The sequence below is a fragment of the Equus asinus genome, chromosome 1 (assembly GCF_041296235.1).
Source record: "Equus asinus isolate D_3611 breed Donkey chromosome 1, EquAss-T2T_v2, whole genome shotgun sequence".
NCBI lineage: Eukaryota > Metazoa > Chordata > Mammalia > Perissodactyla > Equidae > Equus > Equus asinus.
In genome coordinates, this window is record NC_091790.1 from 28,832,469 (window position 1) to 28,845,137 (window position 12,669).

Below are 12,669 nucleotides of genomic sequence, written 5' to 3' on the forward strand. Positions count from 1 at the left end.
CAAGAATCATGCTTTATGTCTAATTGACTGGAAAATAATCATCACTTGTTCTTCCCATCACGCTTGTGTAGAGACGTCAGACATTAGCTCAGCCCTCAACCCACCTGCAATCTTCCTCTTGCCATCCCCCTCCCAAGGCTGTCCCGTCCCACCTGGAAATCCCATTAGATTGCGGGTCCCATTTCCATATCATAGCTGTTGAGTAGGGTATTCATTGTATGCTGTCTCTGCTGCAACCTGGGTCACTGAACTCAGATTTGCCCAAGCCAGGATCTGAATCTATTTTCTTCACAAGAATCGCTGTGTTTTCTCTTCATCTTCATTTTACCAGCAATGCTACCCTTAGACTCTTTCCTTATTTGTAGCATATTTTCATATCCATATATGTGTAGTATGTATGTTCTGTTTCCTGTAATTTTATTGGCATGATTTACGGAAAAGAAGGGTAGGTTGTTAAGAAATTAAATCTGCTGCTTTATCTAAAACCAAGGCTATAAAAGAGATCTAGTCAATTTATCATATCATAAACTTTTGAATAAACAATTTTTATGTCCTTCAAAGGGAAAATTTTTCTTTGTGTTCTCTTTATCCAGAGCATGCTGGCACCAAATGGAAATATTTGGTTGGATGTTGTTAATATTATGAAATTAAGAATATTGTGAAGTCAGTTTTTAATACTAAGGAATTAACACCAGGTTTCTCTGCATGCCAGAATCATTTTTGTCTATTTTTGCATAAAAGCCAAGCATTTCAAATTGTCTTAAAGTCTGATATATTTATTGTCATCAAGTATTTCAAAATGCAGACTTTAGAATTTATATTGAAAATCAATTAAAAATAGTATCTCAGAATAATAGTAAATAGAAATTCTTGCAAAATAATATAAGCCATTATTTGGTTTTTTTAACTAGTGAATTAAGAAAAATTGAATAAAATGATAGATATTAGTTGATATTTAGATCATTTTTTTCACTTACTCTGGACCCCAAATAATGAAAGCTTTATTCTAACTTGTACCTCAGAAAGCTCTATGCTCCCTTCAAAAGCAGGTAGTTGGTCCCTGTGATGGGCTGGGGACAAAGGGACTGGAAAGAAGTGATTTCCTCAGACACAAATTGGTAGCTCTCTCTCTCTCTCATTTTATTTTATTATTCAGAAAACAAACTTGTTTTCTTAATCACAAAATTATTTTCACCCTCGTGCTACTTACTGAGCTCATCTTGTAAAGGGCCTCATCCCCACTCTTGTTTTTAAGATGCAGTCACCTCTAATCTGACTCCTCCTATGAAAACAGAATAAAATTATAGCAGCAAAATTATGTAGGAAAATATACGCCACCAAATCCATACTGAACTCTTTTTGACAACCCAGCAAGAGTGTGACAGAACAAGTCAACCCACTTCCCTCCTGCAGGACAGGGTGAACGCTCACCTCTCAGGGCAGCAGCCCTACGGCGCCTTCCTTGGTCTTTGCCCACCTTACACACTTGTGCACCAAGCTATCCTATTGCTCGTGATCACCTGCCACTCATGTCCTCAGAATCCTCCAGTCTCTCAGGGACAGCCTGGTGGCGCAGTGGTTGAGTTTGCATACTCTGCTTTCGTGGCCCGGGGTTTGCCAGTTCAGATGCGGGTGTGGACCTAGGCACCACTTGTCAAGCCACGCTGTGGCAGGCATCCCACATATAAAGTAGAGGAAGATGGGCACAGATGTTAGCTCCGGGCCAATCTTCCTCAGCAAAAAGAGGAGGATTAGAGGTGGCAGATGTTAGCTCGGGGCTAATCTTCTCCACAAAAAAAGAAAGAAAAAAAAATCCTCTGATCTTGTTTCTTCTGCTGCTTCTACAAGGTACCATGTTTTAGGTCTACGAACTCAAGTGTCGCTGGGGAGTGCACAGACTGCCCAAAGGAGACTGTCTGCAGCACAGTTCACCATGTGGCTCTTCTGCATCACGTCATCAGGCTGCGCAGTTTATCGAGCCTTTCTTCTCGTACCTCACCTGGCCTGCTGGTCAGCTCAGCATCCTCTGAACAAACTCTCTTTCCATGACACCACTCCTGAGTTCCCCTGTTAAGAAATGCTTCTGGCCTTGCTCAGAATTTCTTACCCTTCCAGGACCCTGGGAAGCCCACCTCCTCCATGAAGCCTGCCCTGACTTCCCCTGTCCACACTGAGGTTCCCCTTTCTCAACCTCGACCCTGCACACAGAACTGCTTTGTTCCATGGTTTCATGGCTCCCTGATCAGATCATCACTTCCCTTCAGGGAAGAACTCATATAACTTCTGCATCGTGTTCCTATATCTATTAAAATCGGAGCTCTGCATTAAAAATGTGAGTGCATGAGTCAGACTGTCTACATTCCAATACTCCTGTGTTCAGATACCACGCAACTGCCATTCCACAGCTGTGTGAAATTAGGCACCTTCCTTAACGCTTCTGTGCCTCAGTGTTCTCACCTGTCAAGTGGGCATAATACTAATATCTACTTCGTAGAGCTGATGAAGACAATATGAGGCACTCAGAGTAGTGTCTGGCACACAGTAAGCTCTCCGTTAGTATGGCTGCCATTGTTATCACTATTGTACTCCAAGCTAGGAGCATCAGAATGGTGATGGAAAAACCATGAACTTGGGAGATGAAAAAACTGAAACTAAATGCTGTTTGGGGATTTTTAGCTTTGGGGCCTTGGCCACATAACTCAACCACTTGACCATCATTTCCTAATATTAGGATCATTCAGATTATTCCTAATTCATTAATATATCCCCTAGAGAATAATGAGAATTAGAAGGAAGGTATGCAAAGTTGGCGGCAGATTTCCTGTAACAGGCACTGAATCAATGGTAGTTCTTATTGTAGAAATGGACCCTGTTGCTTCTCTGTGCTGTATCTAATATTGCCTTTCACTTTTATTGTTTCCTAAAACTTTGTGGCAATTCACAGTGTGATTCGATCCAGGGCCAGCATTTTGAACCCACCATTCATATCATTGCCCCAGGCGTGGTTATTTGGAAAACTTAACATGCAGATCTGAAAGTTTCAGATGCAAAATAACTTTTATGAGAGTCACAATTTGAGGCTTATTACACCCAGCTTGTAAAATAAAAAAAAAAGATAAGAAGTAATTAACAAAATGAAACTGAGTTATTTAGTGAATATTTAGAGTGGTTTTCAAAAAACAAACATACATACAAACGAACAAAAAACAACATGCAACTAGACTTTCATATGAACTCTGAAACAGAAACCATATGTATCCAAGTGGCTATGGTGGGGAGAATGAGAGTGGGCTCCCCAGGGCCCCTCCACATTATCCTCCAAGGTGAAACCCCAGGGCTCCATGGAACACAGGTCAGTGGCCGCTTGTTCATAGCAAAGATATAGCAATAAGAAATACATGCAGGTGAGTATTATATTCATTTACTATGGGGCAAGTCTGCAGCAGGATTTACCAGACTTCTCGATGCTTGATTTTGTTAGAATTATTGCCCAGAATGTATTCTATTCAGAATTATATTGTTGATTATACTTGCTAACATATGCACGTAAGCCGATTTGAATATCAATATTGTTTACCTCAAGAGTCGAAAAACAGAAAGTGGAGAGCCGGTATTTACCCTGTGTAAATCTCTGCCTTCCACATAATGTGGCAGCTTCCACCAAGATCTGTCCTGTAATCATATTTTCAATTCTTTTTTTTTATGAGGAAGTTTGGCCCTGAGCTAACATCTGCTGCCAATCCTCCTCTTTTTGCTGAGGAAGCTTGGCCCTGAGCTAACATCCGTGCCCATCTTCCTCTATTTTATATGTGGGATGCCTGCCACAGCATGGTTTGATGAGCAGTGCTTGGGTCTGCACCCAGGATTTGAACCAGCGAACCCGGGGCCGCTGAAGCGGAGTGTGTGAATTTAACCACTATGCCACTGGGCCGGGCCCCTGTAATCCGATTTTCATTCAGCAATTGTTCACTGTGCCCGGTGGTGTTCTGGGGCTTGGGGTGACCAAGTGGCCCAACACCCTTGTCTTTGAGGGGCTCACATGCTGTAGGTATGGGGGAGAAGGGGCTGGTATTAATTATATGCTGCTTCAGAGAGAAGTTGTTAGATGGGATAAGATAGAAAACAAAACAGCAGGGTAAAGAGAGATTCCAAGTGCCAGAGCAGAGGAGCAGGCAGAATATTCTGCTTTCTAAAACATCCCTACCAAATCTAATCTGTGAAAAAAAATGTTCATTTAAACCAATAAGCTGAAATGGATTTTATTATGGAGTCAGTGAGGGACTAGTGCTCGTTCCAGGTGCATCCTAAAGAGACTTAAATTAAATATTCTACACTGGGAAGCAGGAAAGCCTCAGAACCAGGACTGAGTTTAAATCTAACTCTTGTCTCTCAACCTCTGTGACTGTGCGACAGGACGAGCTCTGCTGTCAGACAGAGGATGCAAATCCTGTGTCTGCATCTTTCAGCTGTGGCTTCCAGCCATTGTCTCTTCCTCTGTACAAAATGCAGTTGATGGTACCTCCTCTCCGGGTGGTTGTGAGAATTAAACGTGCCAACTTGCGAAGGCGCCCAGCATCATTCCAGAGGCTCAATAAAGACAACCTCTCTTTATCTCTTAGAGTTTCTGTTTTCTCATCAGGAAAGTGAAGGGGAGGAACGAGTTGATAACTATGGGCCCTTTGAGCTTGAAACTTTCTTGACTCTGTGAGAGCTTTGCTAAGGAATGGCACCCACTTCTTACTTTCCAAATTGATCTTGTGAAGGCCTGAGAGGTACTTCAAGGGCACAGATGAAGACTGTTGAAATATTATTTTGAACGCGCCATGTTGAAATTCTAGAGAAGGTGAAATGCAAGAATTATTTGAGGGATAGTTCTTATTAATTTGGGATGATACAAGTAATATTCTTCCCAAGGCAAAGAGATTGAATTAGGCAAATCCATCAGTGCACTAAATAGCAAGAGCATCCCAGAACATTTCAGCCATCTCAGTGGTTCTCATTGCTTGAGCCTCGTGCATGGTGCTGATGTTGGAACAAGCAGTCCTCCCAGGTCTGTGGATAGCACTGCCTCACAGATGAACAGCACCGGATTGCCTCTCTGGAATGAGAGAGGTGCTCCCCAATGTGACGCTGTCAGCCACACAAACACTGTCCAGGTTAATTTTGCTACGAGATGCTTTGATCTCCTGATTCCTAGTCCGGTCTAGCACAGCCGTGTTCAGCCTTTGTGTCAGCTCCTTTTAATTTGCTTTCCCTCTCTCTGAGATTTTTATTTCAAATGTCTTGTTACCTTTGGAGCTTGTTTCTATTCCCAGACTTCATTTCTAAGGGTTTTTAATCAGGTCCTCAGAGAAACAATGAGATGTCATGACCACTGAATAAATCCATTGAATTACCCTTACATGAATACAAGCTGTTGGAGGAACTGTCTAATTATTTGACAGAAGCCTTTAAGCTTCTTGGAGGAGACAGACAGTCTCCTGCATGATCTCAAGGATAATGTCAAAAGTTCAGAAGCAAGCATGGACCCTGGAGAACAGGCTAAATTAAGAATGAGAATGCATGGCTACAGACATGCTAGCAAATATATTTGGGTAAACTCTAGACTTATAAGGTAGTCATCAATTTTTTGTAAATTTGCCTAATTATTCCTGAATTAGGCTTACCGGTATTTTAAAGCCCTTGAACTCTCAATTCAGTTGAGATAGTGAGACACTTGTGCATATGGAAACTCCACCTGTTGCCTGGAGATCCGAATGCAGTCTGCCTTGTCTGTTTCTCCATCACACAGGCCTTTCGTCTGTTTCTTGATAGACTTTCCTTTTCACTGTTCCACTGAAAGTTATCGCACTGACTGATAAATTCTTCTTTTATGATCGACAGGTCAAGGTCTTGATGTAATCCTCTGCATTTAGTCGGCTGTCCAGCTCAGGCCCACTGACTGTTCCACGTATTATCTTACAGAGAAGCTGCTTGCCCAAGTGTCAGCTGTTTGTTATTGTTGTCAAACCTGAAGTTGATTCAACTACCACATCCAGTTTCTAAAATGTGCTCATTGATATTGCAAACGGCCCGTTCCAATTTACTACTCGAGAACCTGAGACTGATACTGACCAGCTCCTGGAGCCGTGCTGGCCGGGTGCTTCTCAGTCTGGACCAGGTGAACAGACTTCCCAGGGTAAACTGAGGCACAGAAGCCATAAGTAAGAATCCTGAAGTCCCAGGGAAACTAAGGTAGGAGAGGCAGCTGTGATGAGCTGTGTACACAGGAGATCCCGTCTCAGGAAGTGACCCCTTCTCAGGAAGGGCAGCACCTGTGTGGACGCAGTTGATACAGAACAGGACCACCAGCAACAATAGCATCCTCAAATTCAAAGGAGCAGAGTACATGGGCATAGCTCCAATTCTAGGATCCAGGAAGATAATCATGGGCGTCCAGGTGCTATTTTTAATATTTCAAGAGCTTAAAGGAAATGTACATTTTCCTTTGAGAAGGCTGCAGTTTAACTGAAATGTCAAGTTGCTTTGGGCAGAAATTATATCAACTCAGTTTGATAACACTAGTTAATTCAGGCTAATCTGAAGTCGTCATTAATAGTTGCATGTGTCTTTAGTTGGAAAAGGAAAGAAAGGAAGAAAGAAAAAAAGAAGGAGAGAGAAAGGGAGAAAGAGAGAGAGAAAAAATTACTTAGATATTGTTTATTTGGCCGACAAACATTTTTCAGACACAGTAGTTGGAAAAGTCGTGAAAGGGAATCTTGATTGTGAGAAGCTTTAAACAACTGATGTAGACTTTTTTCCAGATTAGTTAAATTATATACACAGTGATTACACCTATTTAATTTTTGTGATTCAAATAAAAATTGTAAATTTTACAAATGAAAGGAACTTAAAATAATAATATGCCCCCTTTATTTCCAATTGAAGAAATTCAGGCACAGGGAGGTCAAATGACTTAAGTCACATATAGATACTGGCTCATCGATGTCTGCTTATTTCCAGTGGGCACTTTTATCTGACAATTATGCACCTATTTCCCACAGTTTTCCTCACATGTTTTTTCCTCTAATACTCAGTCAACTTATTAGATTGTCTAATCTAGATACTTGGTAAAATTGACCTTAGGCAGATTTACAGTCAGTAAAATATTTATGTGGGTCAGCACCCAGATTTTACTTTGGATCCAACTGGGCGACTGCAGATACAGCTAGGCTGCCTACTGGGACAGTCTGTCTGCAAACCTGAGATGGATGTGGAACCCCATAAATGGTAAATGCAAATCTTGCAAAAACTCTACCCCAGGGGTTCTTCAGGCACAGCCTCTGTGTCTGGCAACCTCACACACTAGTTCTTCAACTACCCAGCTTGGCCCTGGGTCCAAAGCCCACATTTCTCCAGAATCTCAATGTATGTGACAGCTGGTGGCACTATGAGCGCGTGGTCCTGGTGCTTTCATTTCTCAGGGATGCACTTTACCCTTTGCTACATTACATGAAAGACAGTAATGCCATGTGCTTTTCTTTCCTTCAGTATTTGGTCCATTTCAGTGAATTTTTAGGTTTACTAAAGATAAACCTCTCACCACTAAGATAAATGTCATCAAATGTGAATTAAGAATATGGAGAGCAGAAATGCAGATTGTAAAGATGAAGGAAACAAGCCTGGTCCTTCTTAGCATCCAATATTATAATTGTCTGTTTGTTTGAATTCACCTTAAAATGATAAAGGTTCTTTTTCCTCAAATTAAATTCCTGAGAAAGACACTTGCTTGGTAATAAGTAATTCCATCCTTATAGGTGAAGTTTTGGAGTTACTTTTCAGAGAAATAAAGAATTATCTTCTATTCTTTAAATAATAAAATCTGAAGAGAGGAATCAGCTGTATTTTAAGAAAAACCTGCTTTCTAATCTCACTTTTGATCTCCCTGATGACCAAGAGTCAGACCTCACATCTGCTCGTTTTGATGTTGAAGTCTTGTCAGAGAAGGCAGGCCAGATTTAGCCAGGAGGGCTTGTTATTTTTTCCAAAACATTATTTATTTTAGAGGCATACAAATATGGTCCTTCCAAATTATATAAGTGACTTAATGGGTTAATTTAACATGTGATATATCAGAGGTAGTATGGGGTGTTCTTACATGATATCTCAGATGTAATATAGAGTGTCCTGAAACTTGAGTCCACTTCTTCTAGAATGGCCTGTCTAACTAGCCAGCAGTCACATCCTGCCCTGAATAGTTATCTCTTTCTTGGTGCTGCCTGTCCTATGGCTTCTGTGGTTTCCATTTATGGAATCCTCTAACATTGTGATGGTTAAGGGTTTGGGTTCCAGACAGTCTTGCCCTCTCTCTTCCCTGTCATACTTTAACTTTGGCCTTTAACTCCAGACCATGCCTCTCTCACCTTCCTGCCTCTTTCTTCTTCCTGCTAATGCCCTCTATTCTTCCTCCACTGTGCTCCTTCCTCCGTGAGCAGTACCCTGAGCTACGCCCAGTCGGGTTGTCAACCTGCCTCAACACAATCCAGACATCTCACCCGTGACCGAGCTTTACTAAACAATGTGGAGGATGCCAGGAATTGGAAGCCTCAGACAAACAGAGAGAGACGTAGGGCAACGAGGACAGCTCCCCAGGTCCTTTTTTCCCACATCGGACATGCCCCTCTGACCCAGGTGAGGTCTCTGAGCTTCTACCACAGCAGGGAGTATTTGAAACAGGAAATGTCTCTAGTTTGTACCCACAGAAAATTGTACAGCTCGCATGACCTTCTCCAGGAAGCCAGGTCTTGTCGATACCCTGTTCTATTTATGACAAGTCATCCTTACCTGGGGATATCCTGCTGAGGGCATTGCAGACATAGGCCTTTCCTCCCAGCAACTCCTAGTTGACAAGATCAGATCAGGTACCAGTCCCCAGAGATGCCTGCTGGTAAGGGGGTGAGTGAAAGGCAGCCTGTGTTAACTCCTTCTCTCAGAAACTTACCCATCGCGGAGCTGGTCACATTGTTCCACAACCCATTAGCCACGGAGCACCTAAAGCCCTGCACTGTGTCTCTACATATCTGGTCTCTTCTAATCTTTGCTGCTGCTCTGCAAGTTGGACTATGTAGTCTACATAAATAAAGGCACACAAAGAGGTTAAATGATTTGCCAAGATTATACAGCCTTGTAGCTCTCAAGCTACAAGCAGAAGAGGCCGGATTTTAGCAGAAATCTGTATGATTCAAAAGCCCTTTCACTTTGGCAGTTGTTCACGTGAATATCAGAACTGGTGTTAGACTGAGTTATTTGATGGGTAGGATTCTGTCTTATTCTGTGCATCCCCACACATGGTGCAGGCTTAGACCTCAGTACATACTGAATGAATGAATGAGTGAGTGGAAGTATGAGTGGACAGATGCATTTGTTTATTCCCACGACTTCAGGGAAGGCTGTGTTAGCTTACATGTATATAGCAGGTGGTCAAGAAATATTTATTGAGTCAATTTTCGTTTTGTAAAGAGAAAATTTTTTTTAAAAAGAGAGGTGCACATTAGATTTTTATGATCTCATTTTTTAAAATACTTATAAGGGGAAAGAGCCAGAGAACATACCACCAGCAGTGGCTGACACTGGATGGTGAGTGGATGGGTGATGTGTGCGTCCTTCTTTTTGCTTATCTTTATTTCCTAAAATTATATTGTGTTGTACAAAGAAAATATTTTTTCTAAGAAAAGTCTGTTTTCAAGCGTGGGTTTAATTAGAACAACTGCTCTTAAAGGAAAATAGCATTGGTGATACCAATGTTCAGGCTATTAATATTATTTCTGTTTGCTGCGTCGTCATTGTGACATAGGCAAATAGGGAAAAGACTTGTGACAGTTTAGGAAAACTATGAAATATGTTCAATTCAAGAGATAATTTAAATAGTATAAATATTTTAGTCACTCAAGTCCTATTCAATATTTTATCATTTTCTTGGAAGCTGTATTCAATTCTCTGTGATTTGTGAAGCATCAAGTGAAAGAAACCAACTGTTTTAAAACTTTAGCATTAAACCTCACCTATGCCAAGAAATTTTATCTGAATTGACTTAAATTCTTAGGGAAGTTAGTCATCTGTTGGTCTTGCTGCCTAACAAATTATAACAAACTTAGTGGCTTAAATCAATGTGTTGTTTTTTTCTGGAACCCAGAGTTGATCTTTATTCAATCTGTTCATCCATTGTGTGACATTTTTTTTTTATTATTTTGGTGAATAACTCATAACATGGGATCCACCCTCTTAACAATTTTTACAGGCCCAGGATAGTAGTATAAACTGTAAACACATTGTTGTACAGCAGATCTCTAGAACTTTTTCTTCTTGCCTGACTGAAATACTAGATCCATTGAACAGCAAATCCTCATTTCTTCCTGCCTCCAGCCCCTGGCAACTACCATTCTACTTTCTGTTCCTCTGAGCTTGGCTGTTTTAGATTCCTCATATAAGTGGAATCATGTATTATTTGTCCTCCTGTGACTGGTTTATTTTACTTACCATAATTTCCTCCAGGTCCATCCATGTTGTAGCATATGACAGAATTTCCTTTTTTATGGCTGAATAATATTCCACTGTATGTATGTACTACATTCTTTTTGTCCATTTCTCCAACAATGGACATTTAGTTTATTTCCAACTCTTGGATATTGTGAATAATCCAAAAGAAATGGAATTAGCTCAACAGTATTGCCAAGGACTGAAATTTTTCTCTCTTTGGGATCAAGCTTTGTTCCAAATAAGGAAACTGAATTACCTTTAGTATTAAATTCTGGAAAATTATGTCACACCAAGTTGTGTGCACAAACGTCAGACTGAAAGCTGAAAGAGTTTTAACTTCTGGGAAATTTAGTAATCACTCTCAAAGTTTACAACCTGTGATGTTCTGGTTTATTATCCCCCAAAATATGTCTGCCATTGCCTTTCATGTCTGAAGATGATTCTGCTTGGGCATTACTCTTTGCACACAGGACTGGTACAGCAGGACTACAAAAAAGGGATTCATAAATCGCAGTGATTTTAACAATAAAAGCATAAAATTGTAAACCTACAAAAGATTTCCTGACCACCTTACTCAGTTCTTTTACATCTGGCTTGTTTTGTACTTTTCCATATAAAGAGTCTCTATAGACTTTCCCATTAGTTTTAAGGCTTAAAAATTTGTGTTGCCTTCAATGGAACACTACTCAGCCATAAAAAAAGACAAAATTGGCCCATTCACAGCAACGTGGATGGACCTCGAGGGTATTATGTTAAGCGAAATAAGCCAGTCAGAGAAAGACGAACTCTATATGACTCCACTCATAGGTGGAAGTTAGTATATTGATAAGGAGATCGGATCGGTGGTCACCAGGGAAAAGGGGGGGTGGGGGGAGGGCACAAAGGGGGAAGTGGTGTACCCACAACATGACTAACAAAAATGTACAACTGAAATCTCACAAGGTTGTAATCTATCATAACATTAATAAAAAAAAAAAATTTGTGTTGCCTTAAATCAGATTAAATTTGTACATATTTCCCCCTATCTACTAGCAGGGGTAAAGATTAGCTTCTTAATATCTTTCTGGTAACAATAACTCATATATCCAGTGACTAAGATTAAGTAAATGTTTCATTATCAAATTGATAAAAATAAAATTTTTTTATCTGTTAGCAACATTTTCTCAAGTTGCAGGGCAACATATATTGAGAAGTTACTATGACCTTATCATTGTGCTATTGCTTTATGGGGAGAATATGAGGATGACATTAGAGATCACCATTTGTCCTCTGGAAAATCCCCACAAGACTAATGAATTTGCACATGGTCAACAACTGAGGGTGGGGCCAGATATTGATTGCAGGAGGAGTCCAGGTGGTCCAGACCATACAGGCCACCCTGGACACGTAACTGAGACTCAAACAGCTCCGTTAGACTCTTGTATCTTTAAATATAGTGGTGGTGCCTAATGGAATATATGCCTTTCTACCAGATTATCATAGTTATTCAGATAGTACTGGCATATATAGTTGATGTGGATATGTTCACATTACACTTTAGTGCTCACGATTTCTCTTCCATGTGAATTTTAACTTGTCACTTACTCGTATTCAGTACTTTTGTTTAATTGGTTCTCATTTCCAGTTGCACTTCTCTGCCTTCAGCAATCTCCATTTATCTTTGTAGAGTTTAATTTCTGATTTGGAGTCCATTTCACTCACCCTACAATTTGTCATTTGCATTTCTTCAGTTCGGAGTTCTTTATGCAGATCAGCCACTTTTGTATTTCCCAAAACCTTTAAATCTTTTATTAGATAAAACAAACATTCAAAATGTACACACGATGTAGGCAAGGCAAGGAAACACACTCTCAAAATGTATTCATTTATTTTAAAATGTTATGCCTGAACAATAAAAAAAATTTAATTTTAAATAAAAAAGTATAAATATAAAAATTGTAAATAAAATTAGGTCTCAGCAAGTGGAGCTAAGAGAATGAATTTTTTTCCTATCAAATATAAGAAACAATACTGTTCCATAGACATAGACATTAACCACAGAACATTAGTGATTCCCAATTTGGGACCAATGATAGCAGCTCTTTCTTTAGCTAATCTTTTTTTTATTATTATTTTTAAGAAAGATTAGCCCTGAGCTAACATCTGCCACCACTC

General features: G+C 40.2%; 1 protein-coding gene across 15 annotated transcripts in view; it reads left to right on the forward strand.

Moving 5' to 3' along the window:
• Window positions 1–12,669, forward strand: part of PRKN (parkin RBR E3 ubiquitin protein ligase) — a 1,201,475-nt gene that overhangs the window by 835,787 nt on the left and 353,019 nt on the right. The gene's annotated exons all lie outside the window — the stretch shown is intronic.